This window comes from Rhipicephalus microplus, chromosome 7 (assembly GCF_043290135.1).
Source record: "Rhipicephalus microplus isolate Deutch F79 chromosome 7, USDA_Rmic, whole genome shotgun sequence".
Classification (NCBI taxonomy): domain Eukaryota; kingdom Metazoa; phylum Arthropoda; class Arachnida; order Ixodida; family Ixodidae; genus Rhipicephalus; species Rhipicephalus microplus.
In genome coordinates, this window is record NC_134706.1 from 49747790 (window position 1) to 49770051 (window position 22262).

At 43.5% G+C, this 22262-nt stretch overlaps 2 long non-coding RNA genes across 2 annotated transcripts in view; both read right to left on the minus strand.

Annotated features, from left to right (window-relative positions):
* The window catches only part of LOC142767449 (uncharacterized), a 184735-nt gene that overhangs the window by 108073 nt on the left and 54400 nt on the right, over positions 1-22262 (minus strand). The gene's annotated exons all lie outside the window — the stretch shown is intronic.
* LOC119179721 (uncharacterized) lies at positions 8290-11596 on the minus strand. Its single transcript, XR_005110858.2, has 2 exons — positions 11477-11596; positions 8290-8539 (listed from the first exon to the last, which is right to left on the minus strand). It is a non-coding gene; the product is annotated as an uncharacterized LOC119179721 (long non-coding RNA).

Consider the following 22262-nt stretch of genomic DNA (forward strand, 5'->3'; position numbering starts at 1 on the left):
GTTGAATAAAATACTAGGCCCATGGCCATCAAAACAAATAGCAAAGCAATGAAGGTGCTGCACCCCCGGGGAGAGCATGAAGGCAGATTCCTTCGCTGATAGAGACAGGCCAAGTGTCAACAAATGGCGTTAAAAATAGGGGGACCCTTAAGCTTCGCCTTTAAGAATTGAATGCGATAGCCAGATCCGGCCCCTAGTACGCCCTTCAACCGCTAAGTGCATACTTGATATTATTTATGACACACACACACACACACACACACACACACACACACACACACACACACACACACACACACACACACACACACACACACACACACACACACACACACACACACACACACACACACACACGCACGCACATACGCAAACAGTAGATCGTGCCAGCGCACGCATGCGAATGGTGCATACAGGTTTGTGATCTAAAGCAAGAACCGCATGGCCTCCAAGATACACGCCGCGCGATCGCCATCTCGGAGGCAATAAAGAGTCTCACGATGCCTCACAGATAGCTGCACATTATCTAGCATTTGCTGTTTGCTCCATGAACGCCTCTGGAAAGGCTTAAAATGTTTTCCACTAGATGAACATAATTGTTCATTTTTATAGCTGTTTAAAAGTACCTGTGTGTTTTCAGCGGCAATGGTTGCACTATCCCGACATTTTTCTTCGTAATTTGAGTCTTCCCAAGTGTGCCTACAAATCGCCGAATGGACTCGTTTTCAATGTGACACTTGTCGAACGAAATGCGTTAAAGGGGCCCTGAAACACCTTCTCAAGTAACCATGGAATGATTTCACTGGAATAGTGTATTGCCTCACAAGTTCAACGCTGCAAAAACTTTAAGAATCCGTCCAGTGCGAGTGGGGACAAAGATTTGTCGAATGCTGGAATTGAATTATCTCTTCTCTCGCCTCGATGAAAGTGCTGGAAGCTAAGCAGAGAGGGGCGGCAAGGGCAAAAAAACTACAGCGCCTCTTAACATTGAGCACTCATTTTTTCGTCGAATGCGCGGCTTTTTCCGTGTGATCGCGCGTGCACACGTGGACATGTGGCGGCCTCCCGCGGTGATCTCGGTAACTTAGTTTTTTGGTCACAGACGCCTAGACGATTTTGCGCTCACAACCATCCGGGCTGACACCGACGGCGGGATTTCTGCAACATGAGCTCTCTAACGCGATAGCGTTAAAAATTGAAATGGCTTTTGTGCTATCCAGGCCTGACGTTTGTATTGGTACCCTGATATCTATATACGGGTATCATCGGCAAAGATGAATATTTCACCTGCTTTCAGGGCTGCTTTCAGAGTGTCCGAAAGGCTGGCCCTGGCAGCGTTAAAAGCAAAAGAGATAGAACCCTTCCTTGAAGAGCGCCGAGGGAAACGCTTCACTGTTCGCTTGTGACATTTTCAAGCTTAACGCGGACAGGCCCGTCTCCTATGAATTCATGTAGGAACGAAGAGCATTTTCCGAAACACCCATGGCATGAAGTCCGCTTACGATGCTTGTGTTAAGCGCACAACCATATGCCTTGGCAACGTTCATGAAGACGATGAGTGTCGTGAGGCCGCTGACACGGTGGTGTTCGATGTGGCTCAGCCGGTCTAAAACACTGTCCTGGGCGCTCAGCCGTGGGCGAAATCCTGTCATACACGCAGGCCATCGTCCTACTTGCTAAAGGTACCAAGTTGGTTTCATGCATACGAGTCTCTCCATCAACTTAGGTACGCATGATGCTAGCGATATACCGGTCGATATGAGATGAGGCTCGCAGGATATTTTCGGTGCCTCAACACCAACCATGCTGTCTCCTATACAAATGGTATCTCGCCTGTGCTCCTTACATGAATAAATACGTCCAAGAGGGTGCGCCTTCGACTATATGGAAGATTTGTCAGTATCTGATCGATGATCATATTGGGACCCACAGCACAGCGTCTTAATTTGCTAAGCGCCATATCCAGCTCTGGAAATTTGAACGGCGTATCCAATTCATGAAATAATTGAGGTGGCAGAGGTATCACCATTCCGGCTGATCTGCCATATGTGTATTCTTCTGCGAAATCTTCTGCAAGGGTCTCCAAATCATTTTCTCGTTGCAAAGCGAGTGCTCCGAATGGTCTGCGAGAGTGGATTCTTCCAGAAAGGCTATTCATGACTCTTCATATTCTTGTCCATGGTGTACATGGCGATAAGCTTTCACAGAATGCAGCCCATTAAATCCTTCGTATTTACTTTTGCGTGTGGTGAGGCATGGCAGCATTTATCCGGTTATATTCAGTTTTTGCCGATGGGTTTTCTTTTTACTTCATGAGGTTCCGCTCCACTCTTCTACTTGCTGCGCCCGGCTTCTCTAACTTCCAGTGAGGAGCAGGAAATGATCGGGCAATTTCAGCACCGCTACAGCCGCTCACTTACTAAGTATCTGCAAACAGCTCAACATATCTCCAAGCATCTCACCAGAGGATTCGTCCAGCGCTGTGCCGCACGAGTCTCAGGGAGTCACAATGCAGAAATATCGGCCAGTGGTCCCAAGACCGATGATATTAGTGAAGATAGGGCTATGGTTGCTGACCAATCAGTTTGGGGCCGTTGCCGATGATAGCAGAAGGTCCGTGGAGTGTAATACAAGGTCTTTTCACACTGCATAAATCTGGTGGCTGAAAAAAAATGTTTGTTTGCCATCATTCACCACACATAAGTCTGTAGCATCCAATGCTTCTAAAATTTCTTTGCCTCGAGATTCAGCACTATTATCTCCCGGTGTTTGTTGGTGCTTAGGAAAAGAATAATTAAATCCACTACCTAAACATTGCCCGCTCATAATTTTTTGCCCTGCACAGGCGCAGAAATGTAATGGGCTCATTGGCAGCCACAAAAATAACAATAACTACGTATCTACTTCCCACTCTGTTTAGCCTGTAAGATACGTGATGAATGTAAGAAATAACTACGACACATTTCTTTCCCATCAGTTTCTGCAACAGTCGGGCTTAGCATAACAAACTTGTTTAGACATAACGGCAGCGACATTTGCAACGTGTGAACAACCTAATATAAACTACGTGCATCCTCACGTCAGAGCTGGTTCTTATTTTGTTATCACACGACTTCATGAGGAGTGATTACGACATGAATCAGAATGTTTGGAATGCTTCGGAGAGAATTTTACTCGCGGTTTTCAAGGTCAAGGATAATAACAAGTATACGTGGTTCGTCTGAAACACGATACAGCGAATCACCAGGCGCCTTATTCTGAAGCAATTGCTCGAAAAAGAATATCGTTTTCATGACTTTTAGCTAAAATCAAAACAAGTTAGTGAATGTGATTTAGCTTTCATGACATTCCAAACTATCGTTTTAAGACTATGTCTCCCCAATAGGTGCGAGCATGCTGCCTTACTACCAATGGTTTAAGTTTACCGTCCTAACATTGTTTTGGCAGGTTCTCTCTGCGATAATGATTGATCGATTATACGTGCCAATTTCTATGAACTTTTATTACTTGCAAACAGAGAGGGCACGGCAACGTCCATGCGAACGAAATGCCTAAACTGCCGTCGTTCGCCTTCCAGGTTGTGCCGTGGATTTTGACACCGATCGCGACAAGCGGATCTGATGAGACGCCTTTCCTGCTTCCTCATCTCAACCTGATTTTGGAAGATGCGCCGTGGATCTACAGAGCATTGGCCTCAGTGACGTCACCGACGGCGCAGCTAATTCAAGAGCAGCACATCAGGCAACTCCTCAGAGGGCACGGCAACGTCCATGCGAACGAAATGCCTAAACTGCCACCGTTCGTCTTCCAGGTTGGTTTTCAAACTACTGTTGTCACTTACCGTAGTGATAATAGATTTTTGATTGTCCTGCCGTGCCCTCGTAGATGTTCCTTGATTCTTGTTGACTGCTGGTGTGTGTTGCTGCGGTTGTTGATGGCGGGGGATGTCAAAGAAAACCCCGGCCGTACTGCGGCCCAGCAGCTACAGACTATTTTGGAAAATCAGGCAGCATTTGACCGTTGGTTGACTGGCATTCATGATCAATTAGCCCAGATACAGACAAATACCGATGGATTGGCTGGCTTAGTTGCTTCAGTTCAAGAACAGAACGCAAAAATTGAAGTTCTGGAACATACTGTAAAAACACCGGCAGAAAGGCTAAGTGAACTCGAAAACAGAAGTAGACGCAATAACCTCTTGGTTTTTGGCATAAAGGAAGGCAGCCCGGAATCGGAGTCAGACCTGAAAGTTTCTGTAGTCGACAATATATTTGGCAAAAAACTGAACGTCCATGTTAAAACAATAGAAAGAATTCATAGATTGGGCAAGCAACGGCCGGGGCATATTAGACCAGTCATAATGAGGTTCTATGATTTCAAAGAAAAAGATACTATACTCCGAAACTGCAGCAAGCTAAAAGGAACTTCTATTAGCGTGACCAATGATTATTCGAAGGAGACGGTCGCGGTGCGGAAAAAGTTGTGGGACAGCGCAGCTGCGGACAGGGGCAGCGGAAAAAAGGTATCGCTAGTTTATGACAAATTGAAGGTAGGCAAAAGCTTATTTACTTGGGACTACAACCGAGATGAACGCCAACCATGTCGTAAGGAGCGGTATGCTAAAGGATCGCCAGCAGCAACGCGCAACTCTGACAGCGTTGGCGGCGCCCCGGTGGGAGGGGCAGTGGCTGCACCGTCACATGCGTAGCTAGTGCTTCTCCTGTTCAATGCTCGTAGTCTTGTTAATAAGGTAACTGAACTCGAACATTTATTGCTGTCGAGATCTCCCCCTGTGGTGATCGTAACAGAGACTTGGCTAAACAACGATATTCCGAATGATGCGGTTGTTCCTCCTGGGTACAGAGTGTTTCGCTGGGACAGAAATTTTCGTGGTGGGGGCGTTGCAATTGTCATAAAAAATGTATCTCAGCAGTTCCAATTAATTGCAATTTATCGGAATCTGTATGGTGTAAATTTACGTACGCGAACACCAATTACCTTCTCGGAGCCGTATACAGACCACCTGCCACTTCGCCCGAGTTCCTGGAAGACCTTCAGACGTTTTTGAACTCAAATGTAAACAAGACAACAAAATTAGTCCTCACCGGAGACTTTAACCTACCAAATATAGACTGGATTTCTTTATCGGCCGGTAATAACGATGCTACTAGCAGCGAAAAGTTATTTGAAATAATGATCAGCCATAACCTAACCCAAATTGTTCAACAAGACACTAGAGTAACATCAGGTCCTCAGTCACTGCTGGACCTGGTATTCCTTTCGAGCACTATGGAGGACTTCAGTGTTACGGTCGAAGACGGCATATCTGACCACAAACTGATTTCGGTTGAGATTCTATGTGGTACAAAACCTGGAAAGCGACCCTTCGTTCGGGTGCCTGTTAGTGACTACGGCCGGGCAGATGACACGTCAATATTAAACTTTTTGGAAACTGCTTTCGATGATTTCAAGCAAGCCTCTGATAGCGAACCAGTTGATTGTTTGTGGCAGAAATTGAAATCAACAATTAACAGCTGTATAGAAAGGTTCGTTCCCATTCGATTGAAAAAAAACAAAGAAGACTAACCCCTGGATCACTAGAGATGTTATCCACACTAAACGCAAAATAAAGAGATTACGCAAAAGACAAGGCCACTCTGAGCAGATTTACCAACTACGAGCAGCGTTGAAAATCCAAATCTCCAAGCCCAAAAAAAGGTTCTTCAATGAAACGCTCTCAGGGTTCTTGCGCACTTCGCCTAGAAAATTTTGGCTATACTTGAGCGATTGGAAAGAGGCGATTGAACATATCGCGGTTGGCTCTGATGTTGTAACACAGAAACAAGATATAGCTAATGGTTTCAATCGCTTTTTCTAATCTGTATTTACAAAGATGGCATTCACGGATGAAGATAAGGAAATGGCCGATACTTGAACATGCGCCATGGATCCAGTTTCATTTGATCAAGCGGGCGTGTTTCAGCAGCTACTTAATTTGAACGAAAAGAAGGCTAATGGGCCGGATGGAATACCAACTGTGTTTTTGAGGCGGTATGCGGAGTGGATGTCGTTTTACTTAGTCATTATCTTCAAAAAATCACTCTTGACACATTCACTTCCAAAAGACTGGCTGAGCGTCATTGTGAAACCGGTATTTAAAAGTGGCGACAGGATGCTTTTTACCAACTACAGGCCAGTGTCTCTGACGTGTGTTTGCTGTAAGGTTTTTGAACACGTCATTGCCAAACAGATGGCTATTTTCTTGGAGACAAATGGGCTGATATGTCGGCAACAGCGCGGGTTTAGGCAAGGGCTTTCCACGTTATCCCAACTGATTGAAACTCTCCACGATTTTGCCGCTGCCGTAGATAACAGAGAACAAGTCGACGTGATATGCATAGACTTTGCAAAAGCCTTCGATAAGGTCTCCCACTATAAATTGCTCTTCAAGCTCAAACGAACAGGCGTAAACGAAAATATACTGAAGTGGATTGAGGCATACTTAACGAACCACAAGCAGTTGGTACGAATTGATGGGTTTGAGTCTGAATCACTTGATGTTTATTCCGGCGTGCCCCAAGGCTCCGTGTTGGGCCCATTGCTGTTCTTGGTGTATATAAATGATGTTGTTGACATTGTTAACCCTCCTGTAAAAATTAAATTGTTTGCTGATTATTGTTTAATCTATGCCCCAGTGACGTGTGCGAATGACCAAATTGTAATTAATGATTGTATTGATGATTTTCAAACATGGTGCGATAAATGGGAGATGAAAATAACTTATTCTAAGACAACATATACGCTTATAACTACCAAGAAACACGTTTTACCATTTACGTACAGCATTGGACCTAATTATTTACCGCAGGTGTGTGCATTTAAATATTTGGGAGTGCATATTACGAATGATTTGAAATGGCGTGCACATGTCGAGAATGTATGCTGTGCCTCTTGCAGAATACTGCGTTTCTTGCGTGCTAAATTACCGAATGCTACGAAAGACGTCAAGCTGCTTGCATATAAAACATTTGTGCGCCCTGTTTTAGAATATGCTTGTGCTGCCTGGAGCCCCCACCAAAAGGATTTAATTGGTAAACTGGAACGAATTCAGAGACTTTCCGCGCGATTTATATGGTCGAAGTATAAAAGGACTGATTCGGTTACCGAGATGTTAAAACTAAGTGGTTTGGAATCTCTAGAAATTAGACGACAAAAGCAGCGCCTAAAAGTATTTTTTCAGATATTGCATGGTGAAATAAAAACAGATAGAACAATTTACGTACACCCCCCGCATAAGCTCAGCAGCCGGATCAATCATGACGCGGCGGTTCGCCCCTTCGGTGCTCGCACGGACGTCTTTCGCAAATCTTTTTTCCCTGATGTTATAGAAGCGTGGAACAAATTGCCGCGACATATTGTTGAAAATTCTGACGTTAAAAAATTTCAATGCGCTCTTGATGTTTACTTTGCCGAGCAATGAATATGCTATTGTGTTATTGTTCAAAGTTGCTGAAAATATCAATGTCTGTATTTACTTTCCATATCCTATGCTTCCCTCTCTGTAATGACCTTCAAGTGAGGGTTGACAGTATAAATCAATAAAAAAAGAGTAGGGTGATGTCGACAGTGTTGCAACGTGATACTTCTTCCTACCATCTTCGACACATCAGCGCGAACAAGACGAAGACACCAGAGGAGAAGGACACAGTGCAAGCACTGTCTATATCAGCGAAGATTTGTAGCCAAACATTACCAGAAACATACTTCCTTATGTAACAATAGCCACAAGAAACTAGAAGAGGGTGGTACACTTTAATGTCAATCAGGATTCGTTATGACTTTAGCATAGCTATCACCAGATTGTTATTAACAGAAGGTGGACATTAACAAAGTTCGATTCTGGTGTGGCCACTAGAGCAAATGCAATGCGCCTTCGTAAAAATAGAAAAGTGAACAGAACCGAAAGGACTGAAAGTGCTCACGTAATTAAAAAAAATTCATTACCATTTCTAACGACCACTGCCTAAAATTCTCAGTTGAATTGCCAACTCATTTAAAGATGCATAAAAGTTTTAAACAAATATCCCTAGGTATGGTGTAATATTGATGCGTTGTTAAATTTGTTTAACAAAGAAAAAATGAACGTTTCTCTATATGGAAAACGTGTTTCTTTTTAATGCTGTGTTTAGTGTACGTAACTTGTAATGCCACGTGATTCATGAACAATACACAAGTTCGGTCTACAGGAGCACCGGACGTTGAGTCGGACAGATCACCAGCAACACGACCTCATTTTTCTTACTTTATTGTCGTCTCTTCAATGTCCCAATAACTGATATACACAGTGGCATAGCTTAATCTCAATCCATGCCCGTGTCAATACCATTCACAAGCGAGTTCGAAGACATTTATTGTATGCGTGGTTAGGATGAAATTGGTGAATAAGAAGACCGTCAGCCGGAAAAGTTACAACTGCGATTGTATCCAGGAGTGCCTCCAAGCCTTCCACGTCCTTTTCCGTCATATGGAGCGCATCCTCCTGTAATTTAGGTAGATAAAATCATTGCGTTTATTCAATTCTGCCCTGACGATTAGAGCGAATAATAAACACAACTCCACCGTTCTGTTTCTGTCTTTTTGCGTTGAGAGTGATGGCTGGTTTTAAATTAAGAAATAGTAAAAATGCTTTCTTTCTGGCCAAATAAGAATAAACTTCAAGTAATGCCACTTCATAATAAATGGTTTTAAGCTTAATGTTTCTTCTTGAAAACTAATCAAGGTGTCGACCTTGACAGAATTGCTCATCCAGTACTATTCAATCATGTAAAACTTTGAAAAAAAAGACACAAGATACTTTTTTTGCTCAGTCCCCTAATTGAACGATCAGTTATTCCGACTTCAAAGTATTAGTACAAGAAGTAAAGCACAATTTGAATATTCTAATTCAGATGCATTTATAAAAAAATCTACATGAGCAAAAGCTTTGATGACTCGAGGGCACATTCGAATACCCCTGCTACCACATAAAAGAGAAGGGAGAAAGAAAAATAATCAACATGTGGCTGTTTTTAGTTGACGTTAAGTAATTACGGAGGGTATAAATTATTCCTGTGTGACAGGGAGTAGCGTGCCTCATGATAGTACGTTACTTCTGATTCATGCAACCCAAGCATGTAAAAAGCTAGGCTTTTGCATAAGAAAACCAGAAGTTGGATATCTATTGCTGGCACCAAATTTGTTATAGAAATAACACGGCTGGATGGAAAAACAAATACTAGAAAAAATTTACATATTTTTCACTGAGTAGACAGACTTTACTTTAATCAAAATATTGAATATGTAATTCGAGATCACTGATGCATAATTTAGTGTCAGTTACATTGCTTCTGGTCGGCGTTTGTGCAGGTATTCGGTAAATTATTGTACTCGGAAACTCTTTTTCCGAAGGCTCTCACTTATCTGCTTGGTGTGACGTTACGCTGGTGACTTACGGTATATTAGGCTACAAGTCCATGGAGTAACTAAAAACAAAAATTATCATTGAACCTAAAACACGAAAACACCCGGAAGAGTTTGCTCATCTCTAAACAACCTTAGCTGTCTCGTCGTTACCACTCGAGACCGGATTTTAGGCAAATGCCTGTGCGGTTCGTTGTGTTTCTTTCACGCCATTTTGACATACGAGCACAAATTTCAGGTTAGAAAGGGCTTTTATAGTGTTTTTAGAGTGCCTTTGTGTGCCTTTTGTTGGCGTTCATGCAACAATTACAGTAAGTGCCTCTAAATGCATATTTTCAATATTGACGCCTACATGAACAATATTTAACCTAGAAATTTGGTGTCGTGTAGAGCTCGAAACCATTATTTACGTTACCAAGTGAAAGTGACCTTTTGGAAATCGATAGGGTGCAAACTAATTTTTGGTTCAACAAACCTCCAGAATGTAACTGCAATGAGTCTTAAAAATGAGTGTTGCCGACACCCTTATGTCATCACACTGAGATGGTGCGAGTGGTGGCAGGAGGGGGAGAGAAAAATACGCAATTTCTCCAATCTTAAATGGTACACGTCCCAGTGAATGCTGTGAAATTGGCAGAGGAGAATAAAGGTGGGAAGAGGAGAGTTGTGTTTTTCTCATATTTTCGGGCCAAATATTTTTATAACAAGCTGGTTTCAACTCCTCGTGGAACGATGAATACTACCTAGGTGCTTTTGTGCGGGCTTTACAATATTCATAGAGCGTATTTTTGTGAAAAAGATGCACATTCTGGTTCTATTACAACGTGCGACTGCCGACACTTGTCTTTCTGAACAAGAAGGTAATGCTCGACGACAGTTCTGGGAGAAAATCAGATAATTATCTTAAAGCAAGTTCAATGAAAGTTACAAAATTTGGCATGTCAAAAGTGCCATTTAGAATAAGGCTATCCTTGCACACATTGAGTAGACAAACGTATTCTTATTGAGCTATGCTGTTGATCATACGTAATATCGATGATATGTAGAAAAAAAAAGGAATGAATACAATTATATTTCATAAGGCCATTCTGGTGGTGGTAAGCCTGCCTTAAGGTCCCTATGGCGTCACAAGAAATTTAAAAGAATGTTTTACAGTGAAAGCTGTTATGAGATCAGTTTTCAGGTCACGTGCAGTCGTTGTTGTCCGCCGCCACCACCGCCACCCCTGCAGGTGTCCATAACAATATTGTGCGAAAATAGAGAAAAAATACCAGGCCTGCTCGGTAGGCGCAGCGCAGTCACACTGACAGCTAGACGAGCGGCCTTTCAGAGCCTTTTCAAAACACTCATTGGGTAACTACTGCAAGCACACTTGCTTAATACCCACTAGGGCATTATTAATAAACTTTTGTGTAGTAGGCCGGCATTCTCTATGCTGTATTTTGTCATTCTTCTGAAAAGCATGGTATCCGCTAAACATTTCCTTGAAATTTCGTGCCAATTGTACATGCAATGGCTGAAAACGATGAGGAATTATGGCTGAAGTGGGTATGCGCCACAGTTATTAGGGAAACAAGAACAAGCTTTTAGAATGCGTTGCAGTATTCGATGGCCCACTAATTACGCTAATCGCATTGTGCGACGACTTGTTGTTTTTTCGCTGTTGTAAAACGCTTCATAGGTTGTGATAATGCGATGATTTCCCGACATCAAACGTGCCTAAGGCAAGTTTGACAACAAGTCACAAGCACCGGAGTAGCTCATTAGTAGAATACTGGGCTAGCACCCAACGGACCCGGGCTCAAGCTTTACTGGGTCATAAATGCAAGGTTATTTTTTCGAATTTCACGCGATGTGGTTGCGGACAATGGCGGACAACATGCAACTGCGCGTGACCCGAGTAGTCATCTCATAAAAGCTTTCGCTGTAAAAAAACCGCTATTTTAGCTTTCGCTGTGACTGCGCTGCACCTACCACGCAGGCCTGCCGTATTGAATAAAGGCTGGTTAAAGTTTACCTGCAAGTACCAGAGAGAAGGAATCGGCTTGCATTATGACCAGAATTAAAAATGCAGTCAGTAAGAGAAAGACGCAGAAGCCTAAAACTGTTCCCATCTTCAGCTGAGTCACGCAAGATATTCTATTTTCGATCAGGAGACGAGAGGTCTTTTTATATATAATCGAAGGTACAAAAATGGCACAATGACTCATGCACACTTGCTTTGTTCTGTTTCTCTTTTTTTCAGGCCCCATAGACTTACATCTTTAGTAGCGCAAAAGGTTTTTCAATTCGAAGCATTGATTCGTGAACAAGACACATCGATATATTTAACTGATTTTCTAGCTGTCTACATCCTCGTTAACTCGTGGTAGCACTGTTCCTTTTGTTTAAAGCAAAATTGGAAAGAAGAGGTACAATTGTAGAAGAACATCAGTGACACGTCATGATGAAGATAACATGATAATAAAGGTGCCTACCATTCTCTCCAATCATGTTTGGTGGTTGACTACTTATCGCACCGAATAACCTGACTGACTGATTGATTGATTGATACATAGATTGTAACGACCCAAAACCACCATAAGATTATGAGAGACGTCATAGTAGAGGGCACCGAAAAATCATAGTAGAGGCACCGAAAACATATTGGAGGGCCCTCACCAGGTTTCAGCGTTTCCAAGACAAGAGATATGCATGCATTGGGCACTAAAACTCTCGTATACCCAGATGTGCTACGGTATAGGTGTCCCGAAAAGTGGCGAATGTCAGACTGAACACCACTTGCTATTCGTCTCACGGGCACGTGAGACGAACAATTTGGAGGTCACCTCTTCAACAAACAACGGTCCGGCGTACGCCAAAGTAGTATGTCACACTGCGAGAATCATTCGAGGTGACGTGTATAATTCACGAACTCTGCTGTTTGAATAGACGTATAAAGGTGGATATGAATATCAAGACACACACAGATTGTATGCGTCTTATTTCTCTTTTTATCTTCCTATACAGTGGGATGCAGGAGTAGGTGTCTCCATTTCAATTGCGTTGCTGTTCTCTCCGTTCTCGCACCGTGTCGGTGCCAGCACTGATAATACTTGCTGCATTTTGTGTGCATCGTGCCTTACAGCAGCCCCAGCGCTACGCAGCACATCACGGCTGGCATAAAAGTAGGTCAGGTGTCAGAGCATTCGTGGTAAGAATGCTGACGACTACAATGCAAATAAGACTTGAAAAAAAAATGGTGACATCCTCCTGTAGACGGAGCTTTGCGCAGTACTACAATAGAGGGACAATTATGGGCAGTGGAACGGTACCGTGAAGCAGCCAAAAGGCTAGGTCGTTCGGTTCAAACGTGGGAGCTGTCCGCTTCGGGCTAGGACACTAGCATGACCTATTGGACAATAGTAAAGTTCTTCAATTGATCTATCATTCATACTCCTATGGCCACCCACTCTCCTTCTTTTTCTATTTGCTAATTTATTGACCCATTGCAGGTGTACAGACGCTACCTCGCGGAATCTAAAGCAGGATGTTTGGGAACATTACAGATCTTTTAAAGATTGCCTGTTCGGCTTCAGAGCGCAACTTAAGCAGCTAATTTGATTTCTGAATGAGCGCGCATACCAGCGATAACACTCAAATGATTGATGCCCAATGTAGAAGCGTTGTTGCGCACTGCCGTAGAGAAAACTAATTGACAATCGGCGCTATTAGAGTATGTAGTCCTCACTCGCCTATCGAACTATATATAAGACAATGAGTTAATTTCATACGATGGTAGGCTTCAAGGGCAAAACTGTCCCCACAAGACATCATGCTTAATAGTATACATCAAGTAATTGATTCGGGTCTTAATGCACACAATACAAAGGTCATAGTGTGCTTAGATCTTAAAAAGGTCTTCGTTAATACATCACACAAAGGTATATTTGCCAATCTTCAAGCGTTAGGGGTAGAAAAAAGTGTACGAATATATAAAAGACTTTTTAACTGACCGGACTGCGAGAGTAATACTAAGTGAAGTAGAATCTCAAAGAATTTAGTCTAGGCAGCAGAGGAACGCCGCAAAACTCGATACATTCCCACTTTCTTTTTAACGTGGCCATGATAGGTCTCCCTACCTAACTCAATGAAAATCCAAGACTCCACCATAGCCTCTATGCAGATGACATTACCTTATAGATAGCAGAAGGAAGTGACGGATACATAGAAGAAGCTTTGCAAACCGCAGGGATTGTTGTAGAATAATATGCCACCCATAAAGGATTAAAAAGGTAAGCGGAAGAATAAGAACTCCTTTTCTACAACCCGACGTGTAGGGGTTGGAAAAGTGTCCAGGAAAACCTAACATTAAAGTCTTTGTTGGAAAAACGCAAATACCTATAGTCGAACACATAAGAAATATGGCACTCCGAATCAGCTCGAACAGGCACGGCGGAGAGGCGATTAGATTAGTTGAAAGTAGTGTTCAGCAAACTATGCGTCTACTCAAACGGATTACAAACCGACACAATGGTGTTATGGAAAATATTATGATTATACTTGTACAGGCTTTTGTCATACGTCGTATTCTATATGTGATTCCGTACAATAGACTGCAAGTGGCTGAGAGAGAATAGATTACACAGAATCAGAGGAGTTTTCAAACAGGCAAGCGTACTCACAATAACTACCTTAATGAGAAATCACTTCAATTAAGGCTTCACAACACATCAGAAGAGCTTATTGAAGCTCACAGAATCGCACAATATGAATGGCTAATGCAAAGTAAAATGAGCAGAGCCATCCTGGATGAACTGGGTATTAACTACGCAAGTCAATTTGGCGCCAAAAAGGATATCCTGTATGAAATCAGGAAATGTTTAGTAATCTTGCCGATACCGAAAAACATGCACCCCGATCAACATTAGGCAAGGAGAGCTGAAAGAGCGAACAATAAAAACGTAAAAGATTTACCGGAAACAACATACGTAGACGCGGCCAAACACAAAGGAAATGGCAGCATGACTATAGCAGCAGTGGACTACAAATAAAATCTTAGGATCAGCGGTTAGGTAAGAACGTGCTTTGGAGAAGAGGCGGAGGAAGCAGCTATTGCACTGGCCATAAGATACACCTCGACTTCACTAATCGTTAGAGACTCGCAGATGGCTGTGAGAAACTTTGCACCAGGGCAAATAGCTGAAATACCTTTAGGAATATCGGCTGGACACAAAGACGAATGAACAGTAGGCAGAGTATGGGCACCCGCTCACTCCTCCTTACCCGGCAATGAATCGGCACACAAGACACCTCGAGGACTCGCCGACCGAGCCTCTGGATTGCCCTGGTCGAGCTGGGAGGACGACAAGAGATTTGAGCTGATGACCACTTGCAGAGATAATACGCAGTATTACAGGCTAATCAGAAAAATTTATCCTCCCGCACACTCGTCATTGAACAAAGGATTGGCGGTGGCGAGGCGCCTACTTCCGACCAATACGTTCCCTAGTCTGGTAACAATGAACCACTGCGTGCTGGAAGTTTATTCGGGTAAGTGTAAATTTTGCAAAAACAGGGCGGACTTGAGCTACATTTTATGAACATGCCCGCTGACCCCCATTAGAGGCGAATTCCCAGACGGGAGTGAATGCAATACCGTGCTCCTCAGCTCTGACTCACAATTACAAGCCTGCTTAATACGGCAGGCCGACCAATGCCCACGGGATCATGTCCGTTGTCTAGGTTTGGTCCTTGCCCTCTCTCACCTAAAAAGGGAGCAGGATCCTTCTGGTAATTACATAAAGTTTGTTCATGATCATCAATCGACGCTCTTCGACACTGTCAGCGCAAAGCAATTATGCTTGTAGCTGGACTTGAAATTTCCAGCCACAATTCAAGCCAAATGAAACGTTTCAACTTCAAGCCGCATACGGTTTTTTTCTTCAACATCCCGAACAATCGACAATGTGGGCGTGGCCCACATGGTTTCGAAACATGCATAGTGACGTTCATAGACACGTTAACTGCTGGCCACATTGATTGATATGTGGGGTTTAACGCCCCAAAACTACCATATGATTATGAGAGACGCCGTAGTGGAGGGCTCCGGGAATTTCGACCACCTGGGGTTCTTTAACGTGCACCCAAATCTGATCACACGGGCCTACAACATTTCCGCCTCCATCGGAAATGCAGCCGCCGCAGCCGGGATTCGATCCCGCGACCTGCGGGTCAGCAGCCGAGTACCTTAGCCACTAGACCACTGCGGCGGGACGTGCTGGCCAAATTAGATCTACGTTTAGGGCGAAATATTGCCGGGAAAATTAGCATGCCCGATTGCGTATTTCAAGCGGTGGCGCTCTCCGCTTCAAAGCGCATCCAGTTTGTTTCAAATCTGTCCAGAGTCGGAAATGATATTCTGGATCACCGATCAGTAACATTGAGTGAGCTGTTAGTCAAGCTGTGGCCAGTCTACAGCGTCTGCAATTATCATTTTATTGAATAGACTGTAAAATCCCAAGACTTCACTCCAAGATGAACCGGGATTCCAAGAGAAATGCACCTGATGAGAGAGCCAGCAGTGCGCCTCTACACAGTCATTTATTCCAATGAATAAAAGTACACAGCTACTCATGTCACGTGCCATGGCTCTTTCTTTTCTTTTAAATGTGAAGCATTTCTTAGCGAACTTCAGCGACTTTGAGCGTATCTATTTATCTGTCTATCTATCTGTCTATCTAGCCGCTTACGTTTGGATGCTCTCGTGGTCACCCCCTCAACTTGCGTGAACTGAAATTAGCATGGGAGGGTAAGATGGTTTGACGAATGTGACGCACTGTTCAAAACCTCAATAATGTCACAATCGCATCACGTATGTCGTCAAAGACGTCCCGCCAGACAGCGGCACATACCCGTGGGCGAGTTAGTGCCGCTGATGTGCTGGTATGTGCCACAGGTGATAGACACTTAGTATCTACTCTAGGAACGACGAGAACACACATGGGAAATTTGAACGTGTGAGCGTTAAGAAATAACCGAAATTGATAGCGCCAACCCAACGAATGCAAAGAAAAAATGTCAGGGTCGCAGCTGGAATGGAACCCAAGCATTCTGCGTGGCAATGAAGCATTTTACCACAGAGCTACGCCAGGTCTTGGAATTACTCTTCAAATAGACGTTAATCTTCGCGAAACGACAAAAGTTGTTGTAGTACTGTCACCTAATTTTATAAACATTACACACGTGCTCCTTTCATACATCTGTCACCTGAGAGTACCGTCAATTGTGGTTAGTTGCCATGCGCTGAAGTTGATTTATGTGGCAGTGTTCAGGACCAGCATCTTCGCGAGCATCGGCACTTCATATCAGCTCAGCTTCTGTTCTTGCTAACACGTATGTTCCAGATGCATCGTTGTGCAAGTGCAAATAACTGGTTATATAAACATCTGCAACTCCTCAACATATGTCTTTGCGTGCAATGTTTGTACATTAACTTAGCGTCATTTCATGATGTATCACACAATAAAAAAACTACAACACGGTCACCCTGTCGCAACATGCTTCGCATAATGCCGATGGCCAGGTACGTGGGATCTGCCGAATTTTTTTTTATAGCTTGAGTTATGTTCATCATTCCGCACCATGACCTGTTGAGATGGAATTTCCAGGAAACAGAAATGCAAAATAGAACATGAATAGAACGTGCTACAACTTTGCCGTCTGCTAGCTTTAGCCGACGTGCATGAACAATGCCCTCGTTTCCTTTATTGTTCTTCAGATTTCGTGCCAGTTTCCGACACAACTTAAGGACGGCACCATCGCGTTCTATCACTATATTAGGGGCTAAGCTCCTTATGGCGTGGCTTGTGCAGCCACTGTTGTCGTTGTTACTAACCACCGGCGGTACATACTTGACAGGGGATAGACGGGTATGTGCCGCAGGGGAAGGAGGGAGATGACCACGCGACTATGATTGCGATGAAACGATGCGAGATGGTGGTACTTGCAGTGTTCACTGGATGGACAGCCGTATCGACGCACAGATGAAAAGAGAGGCAAGCAGCCGGGCGGATGGATGGATGCGCGAATGGGTGGATGGACGAACAGCCGCACGCACGGACGAACGCAGGGGCGGACGCATTGACGGACGGATGGATGCAAAGACGGATAGACGGATGCACGTATGGACGCATGGACAGACGGGAGCGCGGATGGGCTGATGGACGCTTAACCCCACTCATAATCGTTTACTCCGTAAATATGCTATGAATTTTTTTGCCTTCCACAATTCTAGTATTATGCGCCACTGGCCTATCATGAGCGTTTTAAGGAGCAAGAAATGTCCCTATACTAGCGATTCCAGAAGCGTTTTGGTAGATTTTGTCACTGTATCCAAGTTTTAAGTGGCAAACGATGCGAGCTCCGCATCAAAGTTTCGGTTTGTCCATCGTGAAGTGCCGTCAATCACTTGTCATCTAAGAAGTAGGGAGAGGCTAGGTTCATGTGGTGCAGGATATGGCTACGTCAGAAGCGGTTTCAAGGCAGCCCCTATCTCTCTTACTTGTAAATAAATATTTTTCACCCCCACCAGAACACTACTATTTACGATCGCTTCAATTTCTGCTATAGGACTGCTCATTTCACCATAACTTAGAAGAGATCTTCCAAGAGCCTTCTTCAAACTGTCTATGACTGCCCTCACCGCACGGACTACACAATATAACCTACCAAAATGAAATGAAGGAAAGTGCAAGTTTAAGGGCTTTTTCGGACGCAAAAATAATGAGAACTGACAGGCAAATATTCCAGGGAAAGTAGAAAGAATGTTGTAAGAAGTAATTGTAACGTAAATGTGAACAAAGAAAAAAGGACCAAAAGATGACTTGTCGTCTGCAAGTTATCTTGCCCCAGCAAGTCAGCGCAACCGGCTGTCACGGCAGTGGGAATGTTCCCCACTTACCACCACGGCAAAATGTAGTGCTGATTGAAGCTCCCGCGTTTCAATACACACATACACCTTATAAAGTTTTCGGGGCTATAAACACCACCGCAGTTGAGTGATAGAGCATGTGACGCGTTATTCGAGGGTCGTGGGTTCGGATCCTGCCGGTGGTGAGTTATCATTTTGTATAATTTTCTTCCCATTCGCTATAAAAAAACTTCTTAGAATATACTCCATGCTTTCCTGGTATATTTGTCGGTTAGCTCTCATTACTATCCCACCAAAACAAAGTAGCCCAAACACTTGCGCTTCGCTCACGCTAAAAGATGTACACGTAAACTTTAACCTTTCCATCAAAACGGATGCCTAATTCTCGCCTATTGTCTCAAGTATTTTTAACAGCGTTGGTATCTTTGTTTGAAGAGTCGGAAAACCATTTGTCAAAAAAAATAAAGCGAATCGTTGCATTCCTAGAGATGTTGTCACGAGCTGGAACACTTGTGGCACCTAAACGAGGGGACTTTATACCCGTATTTGTTTCTACATCTTTTGACAGATACCCTTCGGCGATGTGGTTCGAAAGTAATGGTTTCAGTTAATTTGGTATATATTAAAGCAACGGCCTTAAATACTTCACACGTATATAGAGGTAAATGCCATGAGCAGTGGAGGCGTCAGCGCGAACGTTACAAGTACTCACGTCAGAATCAGAAAGGCTTTCAGCAGATCTCGTCTTTCCATGCCTGTGAAGCTCACCGAAGGACTTGTTCTTCGGCTATTGGGTACTTCGTAATATTCATGGTGTAGCGCAAGAACACAAAACAGACACAAAGAAACACGCAATCCAGGCGTTGCTAAAGCTTTATTAAAATTTAGAGACATCCTGAAGATGCATGCTTCTCGCAATGCTCAGTCTAGAAAGTGATACCCCCTGGAGACGCTTGTTCCGCGGCTCACAAGACAAGAGACGTCTCAGTACCGAAATCACTGGCGTTCTGTTGATAAAAAAAATAAAACGCTTCGCATCTCCATTTAACTTGGCGCGCACGCGCAGACATTCCAGTGTGTACAAAGCTCATTTTATTGTTTGAGAATATGCGAAGTTCTGAATTGATGGTTTCCTATATCGTATTAGTGTGTGCCCACAGTGATCTGCCAGAAACTAGCATGTAACATCTTCGCTCTAAAAAGCCAAAATATGTAGCATGGTGAGGCCACTGCATATAGTACTGCAATGTTAAGCACAATTAGGTATACTGTTTAGACTTCATACACATATCGTTTCATGGTGTAAATATTGCGCAGCTTGCGCGTGACTTGCGATGTGCACCTTCCCCAGAGTACCGCAGTGTTAAGCACAATTAGGTATACTGTTGAGACTTCATACACACATCGTTTGATGGTGTAAATATTGCACAGCTTGCGCGTGACTTACGATGTGCACTTTCCCCAGTACTCGTGCTCCGACATGGTTCCCAGACGATGATGCTAGCGTACGCTATCCCACTTCATGGAAAACTACCGGTGGTGCCGAAGATCACACAAGAGCGAATGGCTCCAGACCAGATTATATTCAACTTTTTGACACTGACAATCGAGAAAGAATTCCTGATGTCACTCGCTTAAACATAAACGAAATGGCAAGATCACTTTTGCAGTGAAGTATCACTACTGGTGCACAAAATCTCAACTCATCGCAATCCAGAAAGTTAGGGCACTTCGAAGCCTCATTGCATTTCCGGCTGAGCATGTAGATCCCAAGGCCACACTAAGCTACTAGCATTTAGTGGACGAGCCTCAGCGGCATTGAAGTGCCAGATATATTCTTTTTGATCCAGACGACAGTTATATAAAATTAACATGCTCATTTAGATGATGCGCATTGATTAAGTAAGGAAAGCCATGCCCTCAGTGCACTCCACATGAATGCATTGCATTCGCATGGTACAGCCGCACCATGTGAAGAAAATGTATACGCAATGTACAGTAGTCGGAAAGCTTAATATAAATACTCCACCACGTGTCCTGTAACCTTGGTTTTGATGCTAGCACCACTTATCTTTGGAATTCGGTTGGACATGCTACCCACGCATGCCGACATATTAGGCAGGCTGAGGTATATTCTCAGCAACAGTACGCACGATTTCCCTGCTGGCATCAGTAAAAGTGGTCAAGGTAACATGTTGTGGTTTGTTAAGCATGCTGCCCACTGTGCACGTAGACGACACTTGCAAAATTTGTCAACTTTGTACTGATATTTCAAGACGCCCTCCTTTATTCCCATCTTTTATTTAACCGGCCTATTGCATGTGTACCGACACTACCTCGCGGAAACCATGCCAGAATGTTTGGGTAAATCCAGATCATTTCAAGACTATCTGTTCGGTTTGAGCGCTCCAACCAAACAGCTAATTTTATTTCTGAACATGCATGGCTACTAGATATAACGCTAAAATGATTTATGCCACATGCAAAGATGCCGATGCCCATTATCGTGGAGCTGTTCGATTTGAGCGCTCCAACCAAACAGCTAATTTTATTTCTGAACATACATGGCTACTAGCTATAACGCTAAAATGATTTATGCCACATGCAAAGATGCCGATGCCCATTATCGTGGAGAAGACTAATGGACGGTTGACTGTCGCTCCGCCATGGTGGTCTAGTGGCTAAGGAACTCGGCTGCTGACCCGCAGTTCGCGGGATCGAATACTGGTTGTGGCGGCTGCATTGCCGATGGAGGCGGAAATGTTGTAGGCCCGTGTGCTCAGATTTCAGTGCACGTTAAAGAACCCCAGGTGGTCGAAATTTCCGGAGCCCTCCACTGCGGCGTCTCTCATAATTATATGGTGGTTTTGGGACGTCGAACCCCACATATCAATCAATCAATATATTTTGCAAGTAGTGTGCAAAGGCTTAGAGAGGAATTAATAAAATTAAGTTCTTCGATTTCATATCGCAAAACTAAAATCTGGTTTTAAGATGCACTGTTTCAAGTGAAAGCGTAACTATTTGGACCTCATAATCTTACTGAGTGCATGAAATTAGGGCATTAGTACATATCGCATCCATTATAATGTGACTGCTGTGGTTCGGAATCAATCCTGTGATCTTGTGCATAACTGCACGCAGTTGCGGATTCAGAAGGGGGGTAATAGGGGCGATCGCCCCTACCCCCAAAATTTGTCAGTACCCCCTCCTCCTCTCTTCAGTGCTTGTCGTCAACCTGCTATCACCAATTGGGACAAATGAGTGCGATTCTTTTGAGCACACAATAATCGTATTCATGCTATGATAGAGTTTTTGGGCTAGTTAAAAAAACGAAAAAAGTATTGACCACGCCCCTCTCTCTGGTGTTTTTAAGCTGCCCCCTCCCCCCCAAAGTTAGTGATTGAATCGACCCTTTACTGCACGGCCCCATTTTCGTCTACCCTATAACGGTGGAATAAAGATGTAGACTTTTTTCTTTTAATGCACTACTTCATTTTTAAATGGAGACAGTCGCATTTACACTGATTATTTTTAAAACTACATGCGTCGACCAAAAATCATGTAAATGCGACCAATTGTATAGCGTACTGTATAAACAAAATTGTTCATATGCTCTACAGCAGAATGGTGAATAACGTCACTGCCTTAAACATTGGCTTGAAAAAAACCTTCCGTGGTGAATGGGAGATGTGACACGTTAATCTCTTTTGGTGTCTAGCATCGGACACAATGCTAAGTCGGAGTGAAATATGAAAAAGACAGACTATTTTAAGATGCTTTCTGGGTTTTTCAAATGTCATTTTTAAATGCACAGGCATGAAGAACGGGATAAATATGGGGATATTATATGTACATGGAACAAAGTGAAACCTCAATACTAATTATTTAA